The sequence below is a fragment of the Nestor notabilis genome, unplaced genomic scaffold (assembly GCF_000696875.1).
Source record: "Nestor notabilis isolate BGI_N333 unplaced genomic scaffold, ASM69687v1 scaffold21803, whole genome shotgun sequence".
Taxonomy (NCBI): Eukaryota; Metazoa; Chordata; class Aves; order Psittaciformes; family Psittacidae; genus Nestor; species Nestor notabilis.
In genome coordinates, this window is record NW_009920879.1 from 804 (window position 1) to 7,399 (window position 6,596).

The 6,596-nt window shown below is 38.2% G+C and overlaps 1 protein-coding gene across 1 annotated transcript in view; it reads left to right on the forward strand.

The window, feature by feature from the left end:
• Window positions 1–827: 827 nt before the first annotated feature.
• GRTP1 (growth hormone regulated TBC protein 1) overlaps window positions 828–6,596 on the forward strand; it is a 34,454-nt gene continuing 28,685 nt past the window's right edge. Inside the window, exon 1 of the mRNA XM_010010894.1 lies at window positions 828–977. The gene's annotated coding sequence lies outside the window, so the exon portion shown is untranslated. The remainder of the gene's footprint in view (window positions 978–6,596) is intronic.

Sequence of the window (6,596 nt, forward strand, 5' to 3'; positions counted from 1 at the left end):
TTAACTTTTATGAAGCCGATGGGTGTTGTGTACTGAGGTGATAATTGGCAGGTGTAAAGCATCCCCGGAAGTTGTCATAAATCTAGTTTAGCAAGGTGAACTAGCTGTATGTAAAGCTAAAACAAAATCAGACTTGCGGTTCTGAAACTCCATCAGTGTTGTGCTGCCTGAGATAATCTACTCTAACACTGACATATTGTTAAAGATAGTAAAATAAGCATTTTTGATACAAAGTATGCAGAAGGTATATTGACGCAAGGATTTGTGTTTTGGTTTGGTTTTTTTTCCTCCAAGCTGTATACTTTCCTAAAGATAATTTCAGAAATTACCACTTTTAAAAATAGTTTTTAACTTTTTACACTTCTTGTTGTCATTTTTCTGTGCAGGACAGTGTGGACAGTGAGTTCAAGCCATGTTTGAGCTGCTGTGCTATACCTTCATACTTTTCAACTGTTTGTATGTCTTGTGGAGAAAAATACCCCCCAGACTTCCGTGTGGTCATAATGTGGGTTGGTTTTGCACAAAATGGATCCTTTGGTCTAGAAGCTCCTTACTTCCAGAAGTAGTGAAATCTGTAAAAGTGACTGAACAGTGCATGTTTAAATTCATATAAAGTAGGCTTTTGTTGGGAGGAAAAAGTTTTTAGTGCTTTGAAAAATAGCAACTGGAAGTTATTTAAAGCATATTTGCATCTATGTGTTTTGTGGTTTGTTACTGGTTGTTTGTTTGTTTGTTTTTTTTTTTGTTTTTTTTTTTTTTGTTTGTTTGTTTTCCAGCTGTAGGTATGTAGAAACATTTTAACAAGAACTCTCTTCTATTTTGCAGGGTTGATCCATATGGATTTGAAAGGCCGGAAGACTTTGATTATGCATCCTATGAAGCATTCTTTTCCAGATATCTCGTGGTACTCACTAGAAGAGCAATAAAATGGTCCAAGCTCCTAAAGGGGAATAATAGTATACAGAAGAATTTAAAAGGTGAGTTGTATGTCTATTTATAGGTAAAAAAAACCAACCCACAACACTATGTTAGAACCAGTATAAATTGGTTTTGCATCCTTGAATGTTAAATATTATTTTTGTCTTCAAATAAAAAACAGTAGCATAAGCTAATAATACTTAAGCAAGTGTGCTGTTGTTTGGGGGATCGCTGATTTGATTCAAAGCTTTCAAAGGAGTAATCTTTCTTTGGCATATGCTGTATTTTACTACTTCTGTAATGCAGAGATCATAGCCACTGCACTTTCAAGATGCTGTTTTCCAGCTGTTTGTTGTATTGTACTCTGCTCTGTGCTCTCTTTAGAGAGATATAAGATTATATATGACTGTCTTGAACCCCAGGGGACTCTTAGTTGCTGATTCTTTGACAGTTTTTCAGATTGCTGAGATTTTCCAGCTCTCTAGATCCTCTGTAAAATGGTGTAGCCTCACAGCTAAAAAGATGTGTGTGGAGAACTGATGCTAAATGCCTTATGAAGTGAAGAAGGTAAAATTTAATGTAGGTGCTAATGCAGCATTGGATAAAATGCTTATGGAACTGTTAATGGCCACTTCCAAAAGCAAGAAAACCTCTCCTAATGTTTTATCTTCAAAGAGTGACAGGGAGAAATAAAAGGAGAGAGTGAGAAGGTGGCAGGGAATCCCATGAAACTAAAGGGTGTGGGGGGTTTCCTCCCGTTCTTTCTCTGGGTTATTTTTTCATATAAGTGTGTAAGTTTTTTCCTCTCTGCCCTTAATGATGCTATTCAGCTTGCTTTCTCTTTGTGAGTCTTTTGGAGTTAGAGTTCTGCATAAATATGTTAAAGTGAGTAAAACTAAGCAAAAGTTAATCAGGCCGTATTACATAGCTGAATACTTAGAGCTGTGCTTCAGATGCAGACCTTCATTGCTACTTCTGGTGGTTTTGTTGGTTTGGGGTAGCTTTTTTTTTTCCTGGCACCAAGAATGGAATGATAACTAGTGAGGTATTACAACAGTGTGTTTAGTGTATGGATGTCTGTTTTAAGGATGAGAAATCCCAGAGATTATAGGTTTGAGCTATAGCTGTGAGATCATATGCTGCTAATTAGAGAGTAGCTACTTCTAATCTTTCTTCCAGAGCTTTTGCTTAGGGTGTCAAGTTTGAATATAGTGATAGCTCTGCAGTTTTTTAAATTAGTGAGTATTTTGAGATTCTGTAAAACTTAGTCTTCTAGTTGTGGAAAAATAATATCAGGTTTTGATTCACCTCCTCTTAAAATGCAAGAACTGTGACAGAGGCAGCTTTTAGCAATTTCTATGAGTTCATTACATTGCTCTTCCCTTGTTTCCCTGTTCCAGCATTGCAAGGCACAGAATGCTACTGTGATACAAACAGTGTGAATGCCTTTGGTCTTATTTTGGAGCCAAAACTTTGACCAAATTCTCAACTTGTCCACCAGACTTCAGCACTGATGATCATGCTGTCCCACTAGCCATTTAATGGCAGTAACCGTTAATGTGGGTTTGTCTCTACAGGCTATTGTTTGTGAAAAATAGGATGCTATAAATCCACTAAGTGAATGCAGGCAGTGGCTGTTGGCTGTAGCAAGGCCTTGCAGGCTGGTACATCATCTTTGACATTACTAAATTTTGCTAAGGATACTAGGATTTGTAGACTATGCCTTCTCATATATATATATATGTAGTATGTAAAGAGTGTGACTGGTACAAATAATGTTGAGGAAATGTAGTCTTCAGTGTAAATGCAAAGTTATTACAATAAGCCTCTGGCGTTATCCTAGACTGATACCACAGAAGAAGAGAGCAACAGATTAACCTGTACAATTGCTGATTTTTAAATACAACACTTCTTATATCTGTAATAAGATGGGAGCCTGTGGCATATGCACATAGAATTATGTAAGCAGTTGTTTAGATGTGTGCTTTGATTTCCTTGCAGGCACTCGGAGACCAGAAGGTCTGCCTGGTGATGCATTGAATTTCACTCCTCCAGAACCTGACTTCATTGCTTTGAAGCTTTGCTTAGTAGCTGCTGGTTCTGATTAACTTTCCCTCTCCTGCAACTCAGCCATAAGCTAGAACTGCCACTTCCCTCCCTGAATGCAATAGCTGTACCTGCAAACCCATACCCTTCTTTGGAGTTCTCTTGGGGCCTTTTCAAAATGCATCCTGCTGTGAGTAGATGTGAGAGCGGTATTTTATGTATGTGGTATCTCAGTAGCTCCAGACCCCTTTTGTCTTTACACATAGAGAAGCTCATAATTCCTCTCCCAGTGAACAGGAAGAAGTGATGACTTGTGTTAATTTTCCAGTTTGGAAATGTGGCGTGTTCACATGCCTCACATCAAGGGTGGCATGTATGTATGTATATAATTCTGTTCTACTGTAAGAGTAAGTAGTTAGACTATGTTTTAACAACTGTAATTAAGCAGTGTATCCTGTTGTTCTGGATTACAGCCTTCTGGCAGGGCAGGTCATGGGAATTTTGGCCGACAGTTCCTTTTGCTCATTCTGTTTGTTTTCCCCTCTACCCTTGTAATCTTCACCTTGATTCCTTTGCACATCTGAATTTTCAATCAGTGTTTTGTCACTTGCCTGCTCTCTCTTGTTCCACCACTACTGAGATCCTTTTAATTTTTGCTTTTCTCCATTCAGCTGCTACCTTTATGGGACCAAAAGGCAGCTTTCTGGTCTGGCTTGTTTACAACAAACTGTCTGAAATAATTGCCCAAAGTAGTGTAATACTGACCAGAAATGTGCTATGTAAAAGAATTTGGCTGTAAGTGGATTAACCAGAACTGAACAGTAGCAGAAGGTGTTTTCTAGTCTTTGAGGCTGATAAAATACAGTGAAAGGTGAACATAATGGTACTAAATGGTGGTTATAACATGGACACTTATGTTCCAGCCCAGAGATTGGAGAAAGTAAGGAGCATCTTAGAAAGTCAGTTTTCATGTTCGACTATAACTTGAACACTTACAGCCCAGATCTGCTTTTGTTTCTCCTGTGATGTATTAATGAAATAAAACTTTCAATTCCTTGGTAAATGCTGGTTTCAGCTCTTCTGTAGAATTTATCCTCTAGGGTCCAAGTTAGTTTCCTCAGCATTCAACAGTAATTGTTGGTAACTGAAAAAGGTAGCTGAAAAGTGTGGATACTTCTCAAAATCACGCTTTCCTAATATTTTAGATGAAAGAATTTTTGGGTTTAAATTGGGTTTTCCTACATAAACTTGGTCTGTGGTATAGAGTGAAACAATGTTGATTGGGCAGTGGGGAAGGTAAATACAACTTCATATAGAAGTAAAAACCTTCAAAATTCTCATATTCTACATTTAAAGAAGGGTAGGTAGGTTTAAAGTTATTTACTTATTTTTAAACCTTGTTACTCTAAGTAGTGCATAGTATTGGAAAATGTTATTCTTCATCTTTTTATCTTGAAGTTACTTTGGATATTTATCAGCACTTACAGTCTACTACCCTTTTCTTGTAAAAGGTAAAACATATTCATAAAGTGTGTCTCTAAACCTGTAGAAACTGGCACTGGGTGTCAGAGGCAATGGAGTTAAGACTGCTTTTGTTTGCTTAAATATTGCTGTTTCATATTAATGAACAGAGGCAAAAATATCACATATTTCTTTACATGTTTTAAAGCTTAGACTGCCTTGTGTACACCGGTTGTTCTGGGTGTGATTCCTCATGTGGATACAGAGGGCTTGCTGGTATTCAGCAGTGTGGCTTGGTTTACAGATAGAGTCGGATGTGTGGTTGGAGACATGCACAATCTGGCTTCATCTGTGAAAACTTCTTAAATGTTACAGTGGGAGGATATTCTGTGGTGTGGACTATGGCTTTTTAGTTCCTGAGGATAATGCAGAAGAGGGCCTATAGGAAACAGATACATATTTGTATAAAATGATACAATTTCATGTATAGAATATGACATATTAAACCACAATTGTCCTTATTTTCAAAACTACTCTGCTGCTTCTGCCAGTTTGCAGATCCTGGCAAGTATAATAATGGTGTGAGGAAGAGAAGTACCATGTAAAGGGCTTTTCCTCTGGGAGTGGGGGAGCTGGGATTGGTAGACACCTGGGGCAATACAAGCCTCTGGCTCTCTATTACCATGAGAACGATGACACTGAGGAATAACGAGTGTATGCTGTGCTGCAGGGCTGCTTTGCCCTTGCGTCAGTGTCAAAGGCTTGTCCCTGCTTCTCTTGAGCTTAATGTGTATTGTTGGATATGGATGCTGGCTATGCTTTCAGAATTTACAGTTGCTCCATAAAAAATACCGTTTGAATTATATGTTAGAATATGATAATCCAGTAATTTAGCCAGTAAATTTGCTTCTAGAGACATTTGCAGGTTCATCCAAACATTTCTTCTTGCAGACCTAAATGAGACTGGATCCTCATGCTCATTCCTGAATTTGCTATGTCCATTTATAGATTTCATGAGCTTTAGAGTTCAAAATACTGTAAAAAAAAAAAAAAAAAAAAAAAAATGAAGTGGGTATTATTAAACATCCATGGAAACAAGTAATTTATTTTCGGCCTGTGTACAAGAAGGCTGTAGTTACTTTACAGCTGGAACAATAGAGACTAACCCAGGAGTATAAATCCTCATCGAAAAGCTAAACAAAAACTGTACCTTGAAGACCAGGTGCTTATTGCGAATGTTAAGGGTAGGAGTGTTTCTTTGAGAGAAAGTTATCATATTTTAGGTGGGTGGAATGCCCATCAGAGATGCACAGATTGCTCTGTTGACACTGGGAAAGCAGCTTTGGCTCCCAAAGGATAGGCAGCTGAAATTAGGTGGAATGTGTTTAGAAGGTGGCTGGCTGAGTTGTTGCAAAACCTTGATTCACTCTGCTGTTTCTAAGGCCTTTACTTCAGGCAGTGTTGATCTAGAGTTTCAGATCTTTTGATTGGATAACACAAGATAAGGTAATGATATTTTGTATGTGTCTGTGTGGGCAGAATAAAAATCCCCACTCTTATGTGAGTCCCATAGAATTTAGGGAGAAGTCAATACTTCAGTTGACACAGTCTCATGCATTTAATAAGAAATGTCTGGGTCCTTTGTGAGTTTCTTCTCTCTGGAAAAAGCAGAAGGATCTCAAACATTTGGCTGTCTTTTTGGATCAGAAGGGGTAATGCTGATTCAGGATTATGTACCAATGAGCAGCATTGGCTCCTTGTTAATATTTTTCATACCACTGCCAGGAGGAATCTGCTTTGGCTGTCATTAGCCTAATGCTTCCTCCTGCAATCTTGCCACCCTAGTTATTTACACTGAATCATCTGCTTAAAAAACCCCTCACAGCACACCCTGATGATGAACATGATACAGGAGACAAGAGCTACTTTAGATATGAAAAGACTTTCCCAGTTATTCTAGGAAAAATCATCCACTACTCACTCACATCTCCAGTTCTTCCAGAGGCTCCTTTAGACAGTAGCCACATACTTCCTATTTCTCAGTTTCTGCCATGATTTCAGTGGTTAGGTGCTAAGCTGAAATCCTGGGGTTTCATTAACAGCCATTTATGCTAGAGCATAACCAAGCAAACAGAAAGGTTTATCATGTCAGAGGCCATTGGTGATGTAGG